This window comes from Neolamprologus brichardi, chromosome 6 (genome assembly GCF_056152115.1).
Source record: "Neolamprologus brichardi isolate AB-2024 chromosome 6, ASM5615211v1, whole genome shotgun sequence".
Classification (NCBI taxonomy): Eukaryota; Metazoa; Chordata; class Actinopteri; order Cichliformes; family Cichlidae; genus Neolamprologus; species Neolamprologus brichardi.
Window position 1 is genome coordinate 30,530,985 of NC_142109.1, and position 22,091 is coordinate 30,553,075.

Below are 22,091 nucleotides of genomic sequence, written 5' to 3' on the forward strand. Positions count from 1 at the left end.
CTGCTCTTTCCCACACAACTCTGCCTTTCAACTGCTGGCGGACACCATAAGCCAAGAAAGGGCCTGTCTGCTGTCAGAAAAACCAGACCTGCTCAGTTTTCTGAAGAAAAAGTGCTAGGACTCATGTGTATCACAATGCACAGAAATTTCTACTCTTTTGTTAACCTCTTATTTATTGCTCAGATTAATAAATTTGTTCATAACAGTGTCAAAAAACAAAAATGATAATTACAAAAAATTGACCTTGTCCGTGAATAATATACATTCAACAAAATTAAACATTGACCTATTTCAAGTTTACTGACCCTAAAATGTAAGAATTGTTGTCAATGCTTCAAGATCCATTAATTTCTCCAAATATTCAGTATGTTAATTGTGTTTTAAAAGGGAAAAATGTCCACAAATTTAAACATCTGAAACCAGGTATGTAATTGATACAAATCAGAATAAAATTAAAAGACTGTTCTTATAAAAACAGAGAACTGATTTCAGAAACAAGAACAGGAGAAAAACCTTTAAAACCAGTGGCTAACTGCTACATTAGAATAAAGATGTCACACAGCCAGTGATGTGAGAACTGAGACTTAACAAAATTGTACAAGTCCATTTTTAACATGTCTCTCGCCACTCGTGGTCTGAAAGATCTGCAATAAGAGTGATCACTCTTGGGTTCACAGACAGTTGCTTCTTGTTCTTCTTTGTTTCCACCTTTGTGCCCTTTTCTGGATTGATGTTGAAACAGCATCTGTTTAAGCACAAATTCAACTATCAATCTCTTCATAAAGAATGTGCTACTCATAAGTATGATTTTGTGTGTGTGTGTGTGTGTGTGTGTGTGTTTTACCTCTGAAGAAACTTGAGTGTTGAGCAAAGTCCACAGGATAGTGAATATTGAGGCAGTAGTAACTTCCAAACATCAAGCAGATGGCAGAAATGAAGGTGGGAATGTTGTTATTTACAACTTTACGGTCTACAGCTAGCATGAATCGGGCTGAAGAATAGCAAGAAGATCCTGCAAAGAACATAAATGAAAGAAATACTTAACTCATCATCGGTCATTATTTTACAAAAAAATTGACAAACATTTTTTTTCTCAATTAAAGTAGTCTAAAACTGTAAATCACTAAAACAAATCCAAATAGCTTTACTTAAAAGTAAAGGATAAGAAGTAAGATAACTGAATATCAACTTACCGCACACAATGATACATGGAGTTACTGGAAGTGTCACGTTTTAGTTAATGGACTCAGGCGCAGACCGGGAATCTTTGCAGAGTTAACAATCAGTTTATTTACACAACGACACCAGGTGATACTATTTACAACGTGCTGGAGGGAGGGGAGGGGGGTCCAGGGTTCCGGGGTGTGTGAGGGGAAAGACGGGAATCAGACGCACTCCAAAGGCTCTCTCTCTTCACTCCCCACACTGGGGAAACACAAATCCACTCACTCGTCCACACGGAAACAGGCAGGCAGGGAAAGGTCCGGGGTAGATCTGCACACAGAGACGGGGGTTAATGACGAACAGACGGAAACAACTTTACGGAGTTTAACTCACTAATGGTTGAGAGACTGACACTGATAGCTCAACGATCCAGCGACGAGTGACACAGTGCTGCCGTCTTAAATCGGCCTTGCGATCATCCCGATAGGCAGCAGCTGCGTGGGCCAGGGGCGGGAGCCCATAATGAGCACCGCCCCGGCAGGTGAGAGAGAGAGAAAGAGAGAGAGAGAGAAAACATGTTGCCTAATACAGGATCAGCTGGTGAGGCACAGGGACCATGACAGGAAGGCTTTCCATTTGAATCTCGTGTCCCAGACATGTTTGTTCAACATGATGGAATAGATTCTCCTCTTTCTCATCAAAATAGGACAGGAGAAGAAGGACCATGTCCTTAACATCCTCTGAGCAGCCTTGCAACTGTCCTCTAAGTATTTGTAGTTTTGTGACAGCCTGCAAAACCCTTTTGCTCTTATCAGCACAAGTGTTTTGCATGAAGTCGAGCAGTCGTTTTCCATTTTTCTCCAGACTGTTAAGGAAAGTCTCCTTCAGTGAAACCCCAGCGAGCTCGTAGAAATGGACTGCCATTCCAACCTCCTGGAACAAGAAAGGCCATTCCTCCAACAGGGTTTGCAGTTCTTCTCCATTGTTTATATCCTTGCGTTGAGAGTAGTAAGTACACTTCATGAGATTTTCCACCTCATCTAGGCTGACATTGGTCTCACGATAAAGCTTCTTCATTTTTTCTTTTTTCTCCTTCTGACTTTCTGTCGTCTCAGTCACTGGCATGAATTTCATGTCCCACTTGATGCAACCATATGTGTCCTGAACAGCAGCCTTTTTTTCAGCTGGGACTTCATCTGTTAACGAATCATCTGAACACTCCTTGCGCTTCTTTTTCCTGGGTTTTGAAGACCGCTTAACATTTTCTATTCTTGCTTGTAACTGCTTAACCAGTGAGTGATACCCTGTTCCCACCACATCGCCTTCTATGATATCTTGCAGTGACTGTGGATACTTGGCAATCAGTTTTTTGGCTACTTCAGTTGAAGCTTGCTTACTCGGAGATGCGCTTGCTTTCATCATTTCAGAAGCAACAATACGGATCATTTCTCTTCTCAACTTTGGCGCTGGCCTCTTCCCTCTCTCCAAACACTGCAGCAAAGCTTCTGGAAACTTATCCCCCCCGAAGTCAAAATCTTAAGTGGTTTCTACACCCAATGACTGCAGTGTCTCCACAACAATATCAAGAACTGAAGGTGCAAGGTCGGGCAAAACCTTTGTAATGGCATTATGTATGCTGCTTTGGTCCATATCACCCATTTCTGTATATGAGAAAGTAAACAAAGCAATGAAAATATCAAAATATCAGGCTATGGAAGCAATCAGTCTGACAAAACACTGTTTCAACGGTATTAATTGGCATCCATCCTTCATGTATGATTTCAATGGATAGAAATTAGCCAAGGCGTTGATGTTCAGACACATCTTTTCAGTGTCTTTCCTAACAGAGTTAGGAAGGAACTCTGTTATGTGGACTGATACTAGGAAATGAGCAGTGTCATCTTTTATTAAAATGAGCACTACCTCACCAAACTCCAGTAAGTCAGTGTTGCCTGTGACAAGGAAATGTCCTTTCTTGTATGTTTTTCCCTTATACGCCATTTCAACTGTGACCTTTGTGTTCTTCTCTGTAAATCCAAATGGTCTGACAGCATCTTGAATGGCTTTACTATATAGTGCTGGGTAAAACGGAGTGCCACCTTTAACTTGCAAGGCAGTCTGGCACATTGATCCTGCTGAAAGATACGCTTGCAATAACTGATGCCGTTCAGAAAGTGTAAGGCAGAGGTTCTTGAAGTTCTTCAAGTTTCGAGCACATCTTTTGAAATAGCTGTGCTTGCTTTCAAATCACATTGTCCATAGTCTAATTAATGGCCCAAATTTCAGAATCAGTGCTGGGTAATGCCGCAAGTAATGATGCTTTGGTTTCAAGTTACTTTCTGGGAATAGAACTTTCCTTGACTCCAAATATTCCTGAATAAGAATATCAAGATATGCAACCTGAGATACAGAAATTTTCTGAGCACAAACCAAGTCCACAATATATTTCAGTTGAAGGAGCAACTGCCACACATCATCAGTTTCATCTTCCACTCTGTCACCAATTAGGAGAGGCAACAGCCTTTAAAAGTTCCAGTTTTGTATTGCCTGTCCTGAGAGTTTAGCTGTTTGAGGACTAACCTCACATGGCTTTGAAGAGGCATCAGTGTCTGAGTATTTAAACTGTTTAATGCGCCGATTCAGAACGGAGTAAGTGAACCATAGTTTTTTCTTCACAAAATATTTAAGAAACAACGCAACATCATATGACAAAATGCCCTCAAAAATGTCATGTCCTAAACAAGGTGGCAAACCTGGCTAACAGATGTGAAAATATTTTAAACAGTTGAAAACTGACTCAAACTTTACTCCTTCCACATATGGCATACCTTCAGTCTTGAGGCATTCAACAGCAGAGTTGTATGTTTCTTTGGTGCGTTCTGCACCACACTGATTTGGGTCGCCACTCTGAAAATCAGATCGTGTCATTAGACAGTACCTACAGAAATGATGTGTACGACTAAAGTTTTCACAGAAGCAACCAATGCAATGTGAGCCCAAATTATCTCCAGCAATGCAAAACAAGGTTCCTTTGACTATAGTTTTATCTGATGTCACTATGCCATTTTCCTCAAGTTTTTTCAAATCTGTAATTCAGAGAACACATTTGCATGTCCAAACTCTCTGAAGTCTTTCTCTCGACATAATAACACAAGAAACATGTGGTCTGTGTCAGACCGAACATGAAGTGGCAAATTAGCAACAGACACATAAACAGCTAATACTTTATGTTTTGTCTTTGCAGAGCCTAAAGGATTAACAACTTCAAAGGCGTCTTGGTATAGCAGTAGTTTGAGACATGATGGATTTGAGTCAAAAAAATTATTACTTTTGAATATCCTACCATCACTAATGTCACACAGTACATCTGATGAAGAGTCAGCTGACTGCTCACCTGTTACACATTTCTGCCACAAATCAGAGTTTAACAAACATTTCAAAGTCTCTCTTAGAGGTACATAGTATGCAAACTGATCAGTCCTATTCTCGCTTTGTCCTAAAAAAATTTTCATGGGCTCCACATAGTTAAACATTTCTTTGAAGGACTGTACTCTGGAGTATGTTGTCCTCATTGGCCCTTTATGACATGCGGAAAACAGATCGGATCCCTTGACCACCTCACAGAGCTTGGCAATACTCTCGTCAGACAATGTTGTGTTAGTTTTTAGGAGTGTATTGAGTAGTGATGTGCAGATCGATCCTGAAATATCGATTCCTCCGATACCAATCATTTATGTTCTAGAATCGATTCTCACATTAAAATATCGATATTTTAGTAATTTAGGGTAAATTTGTAGTTTTTCATTAACAGGAACACAGTGGAAAGAAACTACATGTCTCGCAGCCGCTGGCGTGCGCACTCACAACAATGGCTGAGCGTAATTGGAGTCATGTGCGGACTTATTTTACCTCCACAAACAGCTGAGACGTGATTTGCGATACATGTGGCAAAAAAGTGCGGTGTTGTGGCCATACTTGCCAACCTTGAGACCTCAGAATTAGGGAGACATTCAAAGTACATTTTACAGTGTTTATTTATCAGATAAAATACATTAAATGTCACCGTTATTATTGGCCGGCCTGGAAACAGCGGGGGTGTCCAAATTCAGAGGCTGCTTCCACCTGAGGACCCGGCCTTCGCGGTCTAAAGAAAGCCGGGTAGTACGCCACAGGCTCCCTCGGTGGAGTGAAACTCTGCTGTCTGCTCCTTGCTATCTAAAATATAACAGGGCACTGATGTAAACTCTCGACTGTCTCACACTTCTGTTTAATCAGTTTTCTGTTTGACGTTTATTCAGCTGTGTGAAAACCCCGGAGGACCCCTCCCGGGAGATTAATAAAGTTTAATTTAATCTAATCTAATAACTTTAATCTCAGCCAAACCGATTTACTCACGAACAAATAAAACACTGAAAAAGCCAAACAATAACATTTTTAAGTTATCAAAGTGACTTATATATCATGTTTAACCCAAGTAGTAGAAAGACCGCGGGGGTTTGAAAACGATGTGTCGGTCAGCTCAGATATTTGAAGTTTACACGGCTACATTCTCACCTGAAAATATGTTAAAAGTTTTTTGCGACCCAGAAAGAGAAATAAGAGTAATATTAAAACTAAGCAGCTGCCGCCATTGTTGGAAACTGGAATTGGCTGGGCCGCGCTATAAATTCTGCGATATGGTGTTTCAATTTTGTTGTCCGGGTGGAAAATTGGGAGAAATTCGGGAGGGGCACTGAAATACGGGATTGGATTCGGGAGGGTTGGCATGTATGGTTGTGGCAACATCACTAACCTTTAGTGATGGGATTTCCGGCTCTTTTTAGAGATCCGGCTCTTTCGGCTCGGCTCACTAAAAAGAGCCGGCTCTTTCGGCTCCGAACCGGCTCTTCAGGTTGTTTTGTTGCTTTAATTATTTAATCATTAACAATAATATAAAATTATGCAGAAAAGGAATTACTAATGTAAAAAAAGTGGTTTTATTTATATATGTTTATATATAAATATATATGGTGGCCCCTAGACACAAAACACGTACAAACTCCAGAACACATTTCTAGCGTTAACTGAACTTCCAAAACAGAGGTACCCAGATCACTTAAATTACACAATTGAAAGCATATGTGTATGGTTTGTGTATTTATAGACAAGCACTTATATTTATTCAAATAATTAAAAAAAAAAACTTCATTTACTTGTTACTACCACACACCAAATCCGGTTGTTGGTACTTCCTGGCTTGTGTAGCCACGAGGTAACAAAAGCTCAACACTGCGCCCAGCATCCTGGAGCATTTCTGTTGTGTTTTATACGTGATTCTGAGTTTTTACGTGTTTTGGAGTTTGTACGTGCTTTGTCTCTAAGGTCCACCATAAATATACTTTATTTATTCACTCCACATAAAATGTAATAAATAAATCATATAATACAAAAAACAACTATTTACATTTTAAACTTTTAACTATTTACATTTTCAGCTTTTTCCTTTTAAACAAATTTAACGTGCAAACCACAACACAATTAAATATAAATTAAAATATTAAAACAAAAAGAAGATACACATTCTCTGTCATATGGGCCTGCATGATTTCTGAATCCTTTATCATCTGCAACTGAAAATAGTGGATGATTACTATACCTTTCTAATGTGACGTTGTTGTCCCTCGCTCTCTTTCTCTCTGGCTCTGTTCCTGTGCTACTGCGAGTGTAACTAACGCCCCTCCCCCCTCTGCCCAGCGCAAAGTACAGGCTGCGCGTGCGGAGTTTAGCAGAAAAAAGGGCGAGAGAGAGGGCGAGAGAAAGAAAAAAAAAACTCACGGCTCCCAATAAGGAGCCGGCTCGCTTCGTTCACTTCAAAGAGTCGGCTCTAAGAGCCATTTCGTTCGCGAACGACCCATCACTACTAACCTTGTCAAACACCTCAGAGTAAATCATATCACAGAATATGACGAGCGTATGTTGAGACGAACTGAAGAGGAGGAGGACAGGTGCTGCTACAGCGAGACAGACGTCTCTCATGGAGTCTTTTAGTGCTGCAGGCAGGCAATGTGTTCAAATAGCGCACAACTTCAGTTTTTTTTATTTCTATGTGATGAACTCTGCGTTATTAAGTGATAAGAACAAGTAATCTGATGTCCTGTAATCATTATGACGCTATAATTTGAGATACAATAAATAAAATAAGTTTTTGTACAAAGTATCGGTATCGGATCAGTATCGTCGATACCACCCTGAATATTACTTGGTATCGGATCGGAAAGGAAATCAGTGGTATCGCACATCACTAGTATTGAGGTTATCCAATGTATATGACTGACCCAATTCATGTATGTTTTGTATTTCCTCTACAATGGTCTGGATGGTAGAAGCAGGTAGCAGAAACTGTCCTTGCAATTTCAAGTAGAATAAACTTACATTTCTGAGGAAAAGATCTCTAACCAAGTTAACCCTCTGGGGCCGCTGGACGCGCCAGCGCGTCAAAATTACATGACCAATTTAAGACGACACAGCTACAAGATGCAGCATGTCAGAGTCTCCATTTCAACTTGGGTCGAAAGTGCAGACTTCAAACTATATACCAGTTTTTGAATTGTGTCGATGGGCCACGTAAAACCAGAGTTATGATTAAAAATACACGCGATGTTTTTTTCTGAACAAAACAGTGGTGTTTACAGCAGGAAGAACAGTAAAAACAGCGTTTTCTACAGACAGCGCTAGCAAACACTCTCCGCTTGCGAGTGAAAAAAGAAAAAACACACCTTCCCTATTGGTGTTAGAGTTTACCATGTCAGCCAATCAAAAAAAATGAGAAGGCAACATGTGACATTTGGTTGTTTAGGGAGAAGGGGAGGTTTTTAAGAGTTAGTGATGGGATTTCCGGCTCTTTCTAGAGAACCGGCTCTTTCAGTTCGGCCGTTGGTACTTGCTGGCTTGTGTAGCCACTAGGTAACAAAACCTCAACACTGCCCCTAGCATTCTGGAGCACTTCTGTTGTCTTTTGTACGTGTTTTGAGTTTTTATGTGCTTCTGAGTTTTTACGTGTTTTGGAGTTTGTACGTGCTTCGGAGTTTGTACGTGTTTTGGAGTTTGTACGTGTTTTTACGTGTTTTGGAATTTGTACGTGTTTTTACGTGTTTTGGAGTTTGTACGTGCTTCAGGGTTTGTACGTGCTTCGGAGTTTGTACGTGTTTTGGAGTTTGTACGTGTTTTTACGTGTTTTGGAATTTGTACGTGTTTTTACGTGTTTTGGAGTTTGTACGTGCTTCGGGGTTTGTACGTGCTTCAGAGTTCGTACGTTATTTGAAGTTTGTACGTGCTTTGTCTCTAGGGGCCACCGTAAATATGCTTTTATTTATTCACTCCACATAAAATGTAATAAATAAATCATATAATACAAAAATCAACCATTCACATTTCAACTTTTAACTATTTAAATTTTCAGCTTTTTCCTTTTACAAATTTAAAGTGAAACAACACAAAACACTGCAAACCACAACACAATTAAATATAAATTAAAATATGAAAACAAAAAGAACATGCATATTCTCTGTCATATGGGCCTGCATGAATAAACTTTCTGAATCCTTTATCATCTGCAACTGAAAATAGTTGTGGATGGATGATTACTATACCTTTCTAATGTGACGTTGTTGTCAGTGTTGCCAACTCCTCAGTAAGGAAAATCGCTATTGGCTGTCCTAAAAGTCGCTAGAAGTCGCTAAATGACGTCATCACCTAATTTGCATAATTGGTCATGCTAATGTAATTGTAATCTATGTTGTTGGAGAGAGAAATAACATCGTGGAAGAGACATAAAGTGAGTAAAAAACGTCCTAAATGCATTTAGAATTTATTTAGAACTACAAATTAAATTTATTTTAGCAATTATTGTTTTTTTAATGTCACAATTCCAACCCTGCTCCTTTACCCGGGCTTGGACCGGCAAAAGTGACCCAAAATAGGCACTCTGGTGGAGTTACTTTGTGTGTGTGTGTTTATAAGTAGTTTTAAATCTTGTGATCCACAAAACAGCATAAGAGTAAAAGAGTAAAAGAAGAACTGACTGCGTTACAGCACCCGCTGCTTGTTGAGAGTAAAAGCGATATGCGCTTTCACGTCTTTTTTTTAGGGGGTCTGAAAACTCGCTAAACATAGCGACAAAGTCGCTAAGTTGGCAACACTGGTTGTTGTCCCTGGCTCTTTCTCTGTCTCTCCCTCCTGCTCCGTTCCTGTGCTCAGTGTTGCCAACTCCTCAGTAAGGAAAATCGCTATTGGCTGTTCTAAAAGTCGCTAGAAGTCGCTAAATGACGTCATCACCTAATTTGCATAATTGGTCATGCTAATGTAATTGTAACCTACGTTGTTGGAGAGAGAAATAGCATCGTGGAAGAGACATAAAGTGAGTAAAAAACGTCCTAAATGCATTTATAGTTTATTTAGAACTACAAATTAAATTTCTTTTAATTTAATTTCTTTAAAGCCTGACATTCCACAGGAAGGCTACTAACCATACACATTTTTACCAACATCAGACTAACAGTGTTTTACTTTTTCTTGACAACATGTCACCAATGAAAATGAAACGATGTTCAATTTGAGGTTCAACTGATATGGAGCACTTAAGGACAGACCAGAAATGTTCAAAAAATCTAAGAAAGCAATCTAAGGAAGCATCAGTTGTGGTGCATGTACATGTGTTTGTAGCACAGGTTAAGGCAGCAAACTTCCTTAAAAAAACAAACCAAAAAAAACCTCACACATAGCACACAAGATAAATGGGTTTCCTAAATAAATTGGCAGTCTTCATTAAAAACACCAAACAAAACAAATAAGGTTCATGCTGACTAAGTAAAAGCAAAAACAAAAGAGCTATATCTACACTTTTAAATAAATCTAAAGATACAGAAAGGCCGAAGGCTGTGCTCAGCCGAAAAGGCCCTCTGACATTTTTTCTACGGTTGGATGAGGACATTGATTTCCATTTTATCTCTGTGAGGTAAATACAGTTTCTAAACAGCTTAGCCTTGCTCAAAAACTGGAAAGAGGGAAGACATCCAGACTAGATCTGTCTAGAGAGATTTCTATGAGTTCTAAAACTTGTCTACTTGTAGGCAGTAGTTTGGGGAACTATATATATATATATAGAAAACAAAAGGTTGATGCTTAGCTAGTCTAGCCCAGCTGTGCATCTAGGACTGTCAAAGTCCAAAGGCAAACCTGTTTAATTCCCAAAATCTCAGAATGCTCCTTTTTGTGGTCTATCTAAGACATCTTTACACTGTTTACACTGTTTGCAGAATTCTAAAAGAGGGGACGTTGTACCAGATACTACCAACCAGCTGGGGGTAACTCCAAGCAACCAGAGTCTCATATATACACATATATACATATTTTCAAAGGTCTTATTTTAGTGTAGCTCGTCTTATTTATATTCCTGGATCTCCTTCCAGAAAACCATGTTTTGGTCATAGAATCCAGGAAAACTGAAGACAGAGAAAGTCTGAGCAGAGAAGTCGACGAAGACAGGAAGACAGTAATCCCGTTAGGAGAGCCTCAGCTAGCACAAATTTCAAGTCACCCAAAATATCTCTAGAACACTGTCATGAATAATTGCATACAAAGTTTAACTCTGAATTCCAACACCAAAAGTATCATCTTTGGTTTGAACCACCATTAAGCCTTTTTCTCATGCAGTTCCTTTCAGCTCAACAATTTCTGTACGTATTGGTGGATGTAAGCACAGGTCCATACCTTACCATTGCTGTTGTCCTCAAACTGATCTCTGATAACTGTGAAAGGCAGCAAAAATATAAAGGTTTGATATAGTACACTAGTGAGGTGCCTGGGGTTCTGCCACCCAAACAAAAATAGGTACAAAAAATAAAGTATCTCAATTAGTAAGTAACAACATGGTTAAAAATTAAGTAAAACCTAAACCTAAAACCTATTTTATTTGATCGTCAAATCTGTTTTACAAAATTGTTGTTTGGACCAAATGACTGATTTTTTGAGGCATCATAGAAAAGATGACAGTTACATTTTGTGTTAAATATACCATATTGAGGTCTGGCACTCTGTTACCCAGGAGCAAAGCCTCCAGCAAAGAAGACAGAGTAGTTACTTTTTTGATGCCCACCTGATAAATTGCTTAGCGCAATGATTCAACATAAACGGTTATATTTACAGTATCTACATATTTTGTAAACTAAACATGTTCATTTTGGCATACTTAGACTACCTGGTATCTGTTTTTCCCCCTGTTTCTTTTCTCAATGCTTAACTAAGATAACGGTTAAACTTGAAAATGACTTACATTGTAACATCTAACCTCTCCCAAAAAAAGCAAAAAACCCTAAATTTACTAAAAGGCTGAACTATTCCTTCATCAGGTATAGTGTGTTAGACAAGACACAAAGAATTAGAATAAATACACAATTATCCCCCAAGACAATGAGAGAGAGTCTCCCAGTAAAAATAGCTACAAGAAAATCAATAGAAAATGAATTTAAAACTCTAATGAACTCCAACTACTCCACACAACTGATGAAAGTTTAATTAGTTCCTCCACACAGAGAGCATTACTAAAGCAACACTTAAATAAAAAAAAAGAAAAGTCACTTCTTAAAATATGTTTGTCAAAAACTGATTAAAGGAACCAAAATAGAGAGGTTGAGTAGATAAACAAAAATTAGAAACAGTAAGAAACAGGGAGAGAGAAAGAGCGAGACAGAGAGAGTTGAAGATTGATATGACAGATGACCCATTCTTGCTGTGAAGTTAAGTCACAAAAGGCTCAGGGCTATTGCTGCCATTAACTTTGATGCAATGGGTTGCCATCAAACTTTATACTGATGCTGAATTTCTGTGTCTTGCAATGCATGGAAGACATGTACCAGTAAATACACATAGAGGACAACACATTCACAGCTCCACACACACTGAATACTGCCATGATATAAATGGGAAAAGGGTGCTTGATGTGTAAATAATACCCTGAGCTTGGACTATAATCAAGGGTGCAGAACTATGCTATGAAAGAAAAACAGCTAGAACCAACAATAATTTGGCTACACTGTAAAAACGAACCTATGGAATAAAAATTTTTTTAAAAATTGAAGATATTAGATAGTGCGTCAAACATCAAACATAGTTTCTCCCAAATGTCAAGAGCAAAGTGGCTTTTTAAATCTAGATTTAAAGGCCAAATGACCATAAAACCAGGAAAAGGGGCTGTACTTAGTTTTAGCCTTTGGTATTTCTTGGTTCTTAGTTTTTGTCCTTGTACTTTTAAAACTTCTCAAGTTCCTGCTTCCTGATGTTGCCATCAACTGGTATAGCGACTTCTATCACTATGGACTTCTTCCTCTGCCTGCCCACCACTACTCTGTTCGGCTGGTTAGCCATCACCTGTTTCTCTGTCTGTATCTGAAAGTTCCACAGGATTTTAGATGGTGATTCTCAACCATCCTTAGGGGATTATCCCATTTTGATGTCAGGACTTCCAAGCCATACTTGACTCAGTTGTTTATGTATACCATAGGTGTCAAACTCTGGCCCGCGGGCCAAATTTGGCCCACAGCCTAATTACATTTGGCCCACGAAGCCATACCAAATTATTATTAGAGCTGGCCTACTGGTATTATGCAGCTAATATATATATTGTTTAGTATTAAGCTTTGCTTGTTCCATATTCAGTTTTTCAGCAAAACTTGTTTGAGTCCATAAGAAGAGATTCATTCTTAAATCTGGAGGAAGATTTTTTTTTCAATAAATATTAATGTTAGCCTGCGACCTTGTTCCAGTTTTGAATTTTGGCCCACTGTGTATTTGAGTTTGACACCCCTGATGTATACTCTGGCAGGTTATGGCGTTCAATGTATGCCTTGCCTGATAGCGTCTTGCATCCTGCAGTTATGTACTGGATTGTCTCAGGGACCTCTTTGCACTGCCTGAACCTAGGGTCTTGCCTGGTGTGGTAGACCCCAGCCTATACTGCTCTTGTGCTTGTAGCTCATTCCAGTGCTGATTAGTGCAGCTGTGCTGGCTTTCAGTCCAGCTTCATCCAACTATTGGTCTTTCCGTGATGTTTCCTTTTAAACAACAAACAGCACAACATAATCAGTGAAGACCTTTGTCCGGTTGAGTCTCTGTGCTCTAATAATAACCACATTCTTACTAATGTTGAGGGTTATCTCTCTTCAGTGACCTTCAGTGAACATTATCATCATTCATCCATTCATTCTCTTCCGCTTCCCAGCTACCATAGGGCGAGAGGGAGGGTACAGCCTGGACAGACTGCCAGCGTGTCACGTCCTAAGAACAAACATTATAAATTATATGTATTTCTTTGTGTCATTACCATATCTAAATGTCTACTATTCCTTAAAAAAATAAAAAGTTTCCAAATAACTGATATACAGTGGAAATGGTTTTAAAAAACAGTTTTTTTGTTTTGTTATATTTTTGCTTCATATTAGTCATACTGAGTTACAATCCATAATTTTCAGTTCACATGCTTTTTACTTCATAACTGCATCAATTTGATAACCATAATCATCAAAATGGAATTAAATCTTAAAGCCAATCTGCTTGAAAAAAAAAAAAGAACATCATTGCAAAAGAGCCTGTATGAGCATCTTTTCCAAAGTAGCTGGTGAATTCATTTAAATATATTTAACTTAATGTTATAGTGTTAAAATAAATCAGTGAAAAACCCTCATTATAGATATTAATAAAATCAATAAAATTCCGCTATTTAGAAAAAGTTTGCTTAACTGAAATGTAAAAATAATTGAAGTGCGAGATATGAATGTTTACTGATTGTGGGACAAGCAGACTCAGAAAGGTAATGGCAAATCAAAGACAGATAATGGCTCTTAACTCTTTAACAACCAAAATTCATACACTCCTGAAGGACTTATTTTGTAATTTTGGCTGTAAAATTGTTTTGTTTTGTTTTTTTTTTCATTTTTCAGGAACTGTTTGATTTTTCTCTCTGGCACAAAATAGTTGAGGAGTATGGTAATGTGAAGTGCACATTGTAAAATCTATGTGGAGCTGATGTTCATGAGAAAAAAAAGATTTTATGCCACACAGCAGGCATTCAGTCCTATACAGAACCCAGACACATAAATAACAGCATTTTCCCCATTTCTAAACATTTCTTTATCTCCTTTTATGTCACACTATTCAACCATGACATGCACTGAACTATGTAAATGAATTTCCAAAGTGAAAATGACGCTGAGAAATGAGCTTCAATGTAAAAGGGGTTGGAAGATCTTAAGGTCTTAGCTGCTAATCTGCGTCATCATCAATATAATTTCACTGTTCTTGCTGTGGACTATAGCATGTTGTCCCAAAAAACAAGTTATCTACTTAAAATAAAAAAAAAAAGGTTTCACTGTAAACATTCTGTACATCTAGCTTCAGGGTACACAAAAGCTAAATATAGTCAACATATCCATGTGTATGTGTGTGTTAAAATCACAGCAATCACACTGGAAATTGCTGAAAAGGCGGACGTCTGTCTGCCTAGATAATTGAATGCACATGTGCCATTGTGATGCTCTGACCCTGCCATGACCACAACAGATTTGGACAGCTCTCATCCCAAAGTCAGAGTGGTCCTGCTGGCACAGTTGCTCTGAGCACAGCTTGTACATGTGGGTCATTTTCCTTGCTAGGATACTGGACCCAAATCCCTCTGGGTAAAAAATCACCTGGATGGAGAACAGAAAAACAGTTATAGCGATTATAGATGCAGCTGAGCTTAAGTCAATAAAACAGATCAAAGAAAAATGAATTGATGAATCATTTTATAGAGACACAGTATATATGAGAAATTAGGATAACACTAAAACTGCCAGTTACTTCTGCAATATGAGCACAGTTTGGAATCATAACTGCTATCGACCTAAATGGAGCTTTGTGTCTCTGCAGTCTGACATCCTTTTTGGCATGCAGTGCCATATATGGGGGTGAGACCAGCAAGGATACTGGGCCCATTACCGCCCTTGTTGAGTGTGTTAACAGCAACAGTGTGTCACCAATCTTCCCCATGATTGTAGTTGTGTGTCCTGAACTAGACCGAGAGATATATGGTATGGTATGCCATATTTTATTTTTAATTTAACTTTAAGTTTGAGTAGTTTACACAAACTTAACATTAAATAATAATTGCTAATCATTTGAAATGCTGATTTATAAGCCATAAGTCAGAATCAGGTGTGCGTTTGTTTTGTATGTACCTTTGCAGCTTTGGCATTTTGCATGTTTATGAGTTGCTGAGCAATGACAGAATACACTTCAATATTCATTCGGTTAAATTTGTCAAAACAACACCAAGCTCCTGACAGAGCCAGCCCACTGAAGAACCGCCCCATTATCTGTACAATATTGTGATTGATTAAAAACAGATCTGTCTGTGGAAAACTGAGACTAGAAAAACTGCAAGACACTCACACTGAATACAAATACCTGCAATTCAATTGCTAATTTTAATATTTCAAAGAAGCTATTGCACAGCTTTGTGTGTGTGTGTGTGTGTGTGTGTGAGGCATCAGTAATTTCCACTTGTCTCACAGACAGTCGAATAAAGTATTACAGATAGCCCTATATGTTGGTAAGCCACACAGGAAGATCTGGACGAAAAATGGGATTCCAGCCTGGATAAATCCAAACACCTGTCCAGCTTTAATCTACTTCAGGTGTTGTTTAACAATAACAAACTACAGAAGACAGAGAGAATGCTTTCCCAGCTGTCTTGTCAGTATGTGCTTTCAGCAATACTGACTCCAACCTATCTGAACTGCAAGAGAAATAATCGAATAGCACCTTAAATGAAAAGCACAGTAGGTTTCAAATATTCAAGTATGCTTGAATCTTAAGTTTTGAATTTTCTATTTTGTAAGACAGAGTCATTGTTTGGGTCCTGTACTAAATTTATAATGTACTCTAATTAATGCAAATTTAAATAAACAAAACATTTATTGTCTTAATAATACATGTTATCTATTATAGCTACAGTTGATTTCCTACCACTGATTCCCGTAACTCAAACAGCTACTAATCAAGAGGTAAACAGACAATAGAGAACAGTTACATTAAATAAGAAAGATTAATGCTGCATAGTTGCACACGACCATATAGTTTAACTGCCACAAAGCAATAGTGCCATCTAATGGTACATGGTAGTAGATTCAGTCAGACTGTCACAGGCAGCACTCTGTTAAAAACATATGTTTGCAATATAGTCCATTCAAAGTTATTCTTGTATTGACAAAAAGAGATAACAGAAAAAGAATGGATACATGTTTCTATGAAACTGAAAAAGACAGAAATAAACTTACTCGAAACCCTAACCTGCATGGGCTTCAAAAGAAGTCGAAATGAAGCATTTACAAAAATGTGCCACAATGTAAGTGTAATTTATGCAACCAGTTTTACATCAGTAATACTTTATTTACAACTGTATGTGTCATTTTAAACCAAGGCTCAGTCAGTGTAAGGCAGGTATCAATAGATATAGTCCACATTATTAGAAGCTGAACAGTTGCACCTTTTTTATTTCTCCAGGCCCTGTATTTCAGCACTTTTAATATGTGTTAAATTTTGACAAAGCAACCTATCGCAACTGTCAAAACTGCTTCTGTTATAGCTTTGGTATGTGTGTCTGCCGATGGAAGGTGTACAGTAACATGTACAGATGATTTAACTGTTGAGCAAAACAACAGAATGCAAGCAGAGCAAATATATGTATTAACAAACTCTCATTGGTACATTCAGCAGTACAATAATCCTAAAATATGAGTTGAAAGTTGTTACAATCAGATGCAATAAAGACTTCAAAGTCTGTCTAATTGGATTCACCATCATTCTGATTGAGCTTGTTTGTCAAACTAATTTGTAAACTCTGCATTTTAATGTGCTGTATAAATATCTCTATTGAATATGTTGATTAACTATTACTAATAATATATGATGATTTTGTTAGTTGTTTTGTGCTCTGTTATATTTGACTCTTTAATCTCTCACATTTTTAAGCAGAGTACCAAACAAAAAAAATGGAAAACTGTTTAGATACTTAGAACTGGAACTCTACTCTTTTCTACTCTATTTGAGCACTCAAAGCATTTTCTTACTACAAGCCTCATTCACCCATTCACACAAGTGCTTTTTTCTATGCCTAACCACTTTAACCTAAAACTCTACATTCAGATAGATGCACTGGGAGGAACTGGGATATAACCACCAACCTTTTGGCTTGTGGACGACTGGCTCTCTATTACTGCGAGTGGTGTGATAACCATCCTAGGAAGGTAGCCCAGATATTCATAGTCGTAAATGCATGTGGACAGCTCAATTGTTGCTACACAGTTGTTTAAGTTCATGTCCCAGTTGAAGGATAGTTGTCTCTGCCATTCAGGTCCAAGTTGTACCTGATATCAATCAAAAGAAAGCCTCGAGTCAAGTCAAGTTTTAAACCTAAGTTACACTGATCACAGGAAAAATCTCCAGTTAAATCTTGTACGTATTATACGTATTATATTAAGCCAAGAACAGGCGTTTATCAATGGTCAACTGATGCTGGACTATCGTACCTTTTCCCAAACTAGATAGGTGACAATGTCCCTGGCATGGATATCGATGGTGACGACATGGCATATATGTCAGTGGTGATGTCATTAAAATGTACAGGCTTGATCGGTCAGGTTAAAATTTAACCACACAATAAAGAAGGCACCGTGAGAATTTGTACTGCCAAACAGTCATGGTCTCTCTCCAAGTGTGTTTCCACGTCCCTGCCCTACATCATCTGTGATATGGTCAGCACCACCTGGTGGACGCAAAAACAAAGTGAAATTAAAATCTCGTATAAACAAAGAGTAAGCACACACACACACACACTGGACACCCATCCCACTAATCACAGATACATAGATTAATGAACACACACACTCACACAAATTTTGTGTATATGTGTGTGTGTGTTCTATGTGTGTATCTGCGATGGGTATCCAGCCACCACTTATTCCTCCGTAGACTTCACCTGGTAGGCTGTAATGGCCTCCTTGCTAAGCTGTTGCTGTGAGGAAAACCTAGCATCCTCCACACTGCAAAGTCAATCTTCGACGTTCCCTCATGCACAGAGCAGCAGAATCACTTGGGGATGAGGATTTGATTACATCTGTTGTGTCTTGTTATGATATACTGTAATTTCCAGAGAAGCAGAGAGTGGACTTCATCTGAATATTAAAAAACCCAAAGCAGAAAACAGCTGTCAATTATAACACTCTTGCCAACAAAGTTTTTGTGACAATACCGCTTTTCATTTTCAAATGTTTTAATTTTGGGTACAAATTAAAACTGGGAATGTCCATTTTTTGCTTTAAATGCTGCTTGTAGGAGTTCTTGCATAATGCAAAATAATTCTTTAAAATTCTGCAACTGCAATTAAAAATTACATAAACTTTATGATTAGGATGACTATTATTCAAATTAATAATACTGTTATGCAAAACTGTTCACTTGAAAGATGTGCACGCAGGCTTTTTCTTGCTTTCAAATTACTGGATACCTAACAGCAACTGGTAGCTCAATTGGTGGTCCAATCTAAGGATTTTAATCTGCCAGATAGATGAGTATAAGCGATTTTATGAGATATAAGGTTTTTTTTTTTTCAATTTCTATCTACCCTTTTAGTAAGGACTGGAACAAGAAAATAACAGGCTGAATAAAACACAGTCAGAGAATAATGATCACAAGTGTGAAGGTTACTCAAACCTGACCTTTTCTCCCTCAGGGAAGGCCATATTCAGGATGTCTTTGCTATATATGGTCCTCTGTTCTCCAGCACCCACCATTTCTAGAGCACCAGAGGGTTCTTCGGGCAATAAAGCAAACTCTAGTCGTGTAATGGCATCAAAACACTTCCTGTGGTGAGCCTGCACTGCTTGAAGGTTATGTGTCTGAGCCAGAATCTTTAGCAGCTAATCACTGGATAAGAAGCAAAATCTATACGTCTGAGAAAAAGCATAAATACTAGCAGAGTGTGCAAATAGTTAGAATTTAAGAATAATCTTCTTCTATTTTCTTTAAATGTAAAATGTAAAGAATTACAGATTTCTGTAGTACATAACTGAATTAAAGAAAAAAAATGATGATAATTGGCCATGATCTTCAAGTAGTCAGGTGTCAATAGATTAAACATAACTACAAATATGAAGTGAAAATTACAGCATATAGCACAAATGCTATTTAAAACTTGCCATCATTAAAGGAATAAATAGAAAAAAAGATCTAAAATTTGAAAAAGCTCCTGTGTTTTCAGGGCCTGAGATCATTTAAGATGGAGAAAGATGAAGTTGAAAACTGTCCATTCAAAATTTGATATTATATCAGGAAATCATGACCGTCATATCCTCCGGACAACAGGAGAGACTCATGATAAGTGCAAGAGGTAACATGATGATATGGGGTTGCAATCACACGCATGGCAAGGGTAATGTTTATATCTGTTAAGCACCATAATTTCTTAATGAAGCAGGGAGGTTTTGGAAAAAGATAAGCTACAATCCAGCAAAAGACTGATTTTAAAACTACAACAATTGGCCTTAGTGGTCTCAAAAGAAGAGTAATGTAAGTGATGTGATGCAATGCAGTGAAAGAAATACCACTGACCCATTTTTTGAAAAGGGCTGCAGCTTTCAAATTGTAAGTTTCAGTATATTAATATCTATCTATCTATCTATCTATCTATCTATCTATCTATCTATCTATCTATCTATACATACATACATACATACATGGGGACAGAGCATCTCCTTGGTAGATCCTGCACCTGATGGTGACATGTGCTATGGGCTTTGAAGTTGGCCTCTAGTGTTGTGCGCCACATCCCCATTGAGTTCCTGATGAAGGCTCTTAGGGTCCTGTTGATCTTTTATAGTTCTAGGCATTCCAGGATCCATATGTGGGTCATTGACTCATAGGCCTTCTTGTAATAAATCCAGGCAGTGCACAGGTTGGTCAGTCTGGTCCTGCAGTCTTGGCTGATTGTTCGGTCTACTTTCAAGCTTGGGTCCTCTACCAGAGGCCTGGAAGCTTGAGGGTCCTGGGCGGTACCTTAGCTGTTCCCAGGACTGCGCTCTTCTGGACAGAGATCTCCGATGTTGTTTCTGGGATCTGCTGGAGCCACTCACCTAGGTTGGGAGTCACTGCACCAAGTGCTCCAATTACCACTTGGACCACCATTACCTTCACCCTCCACATGTTCTCTGAGCCCTTCTCCAGCTTCTCGTGTTCCTTCTTCCTGATGTTGCTGTCATTCAGTATCACTACATCAGTCACTACGGCTTTCATCTTCCGCTTGTCTACCACCACTATATCTGGTTGGTTAGCCACCACCATTTTGTCCGTCTGTATCTGGAAGTCCCACAGGATCTTAGTTCGGTCATTCTCCACCACCTTTGGAGGCATCTCCCATTTTGACCTCGGGACTTCCAGTCCATACTTGTCAGAGATGTTCCTGTATACTATGCCGGCCACTTGGTTATGGCGTTCCATGTATGGCTTGCCTGCTAGCATCTTGCACCCTGCTGTTATGTGCTGGATTGTCTCAGGGGCATCTTTACACAGGCTGCACCTGAGGTCTTGCCTGGTGTGGTAGATAGATCTTGTGCTCAGAGCTTGCTCCTGTGCTGCCATGATTAGTCCCTCTGTGCTGTCTTTCAGTCCAGCTTCATCCAGCTACCGGAAGGATGTCTGGATATCAGCCACCTCCTCTATCTGCCGGCGATACATACCATGTCCTTCCATGATGGTTCCTCCTCTTTCTTGGATTTCTGCTGCCTGGGGTATTCACTGAGCACGCAGTTGGTTGGAGCCATCTTCCTGATGCATTTGTGGATGTTTGTTGCCTCATCCTGGATTGTGGTCCTGAAACTCACTAGTCCCCGGCCTCCTTCCTTCCACTTAGCATACAGCCTCAGAGTGCTGGACCTGGGGTGAAACCATCCATGCATGGTCAGGAGCTTCCTTGTGTTTATGTCAGTGGCTTCTATCTCCTCCTTTGGCAAGCTTATTATCCCAGCAGGGTACCTGATCACAGGCAGGGCATAGGTGTTAATAGCCCGGATTGTGTTCTTGCCGTTCAGCTGACTCCTCCATTTACTTTACTTCTGAGAAACTAAAGATGCTATTTTTTTATACTTTATATTATTTTAGTACTACTTACTTTCCCAGCTTTCAGTTACCCTGGTCTCAACTTATTGGAGCCATGTTCCTGCAATAAAATTCAAAATGTGCTAATTTTCTCATAAAAATAGAAAAAATTCTCAGGATAAACATTTGTTATGTTTTCAAAGATCAGTTTTTATTTACATTTTACACAACATCTTGATACTTTTGGAAATGGGGTTGTAAAAACAAAAAAGATTGAATGCTGTTTGAAAATGTTTCAATAATATAAAAAAAAGAGTACTTTGTAAAGGTCTGCTGCTGTCGTATGTAACAAACAAATGATGTGTGCAGAATATCCTGGGAAAGATGATGGTTTTGGACTCCAGGTAAGCTTCTAGACACTTCTGTAGCTCATTAAAAGAGCATTTTCCACTAAAAAGTCGCCAACAGATCTGTTTGGGATATCAACAAGGCATGTGTGCTGTCTCAATATATTCACTTGCATAAATGGATATGTTTTCATGTTTCTTTCTCTTTCAGCATTAACATGCCTATGCCTGATTTCTATGCATTCTGTTTGGTCAAATACCACACTGTGTGGCTGCTTTAAGGTCATTCGGTATCTTATTAACTTTAGTCACAATCTCTTTCCAGGACTTCCCAACCTTGAGAAACATATTTGACTCAGCAGGCAGTTGCCTCTTGATGTCTGCAGCCAAAAAGATACCTAGGTGTAACCAGTTTCTTTG

At 38.6% G+C, this 22,091-nt stretch overlaps 1 pseudogene across 1 annotated transcript; it reads right to left on the reverse strand.

Moving 5' to 3' along the window:
- Positions 1–256: 256 nt before the first annotated feature.
- Positions 257–2,375, reverse strand: LOC148102602 (uncharacterized; annotated as a pseudogene). The gene is made up of 5 exons (XR_015719199.1): positions 1,774–2,375; positions 1,425–1,494; positions 1,194–1,217; positions 845–1,012; positions 257–745 (listed from the first exon to the last, which is right to left on the reverse strand). The product of XR_015719199.1 is annotated as an uncharacterized LOC148102602 (transcript).
- Between the last annotated feature and the right edge of the window lie 19,716 nt (positions 2,376–22,091).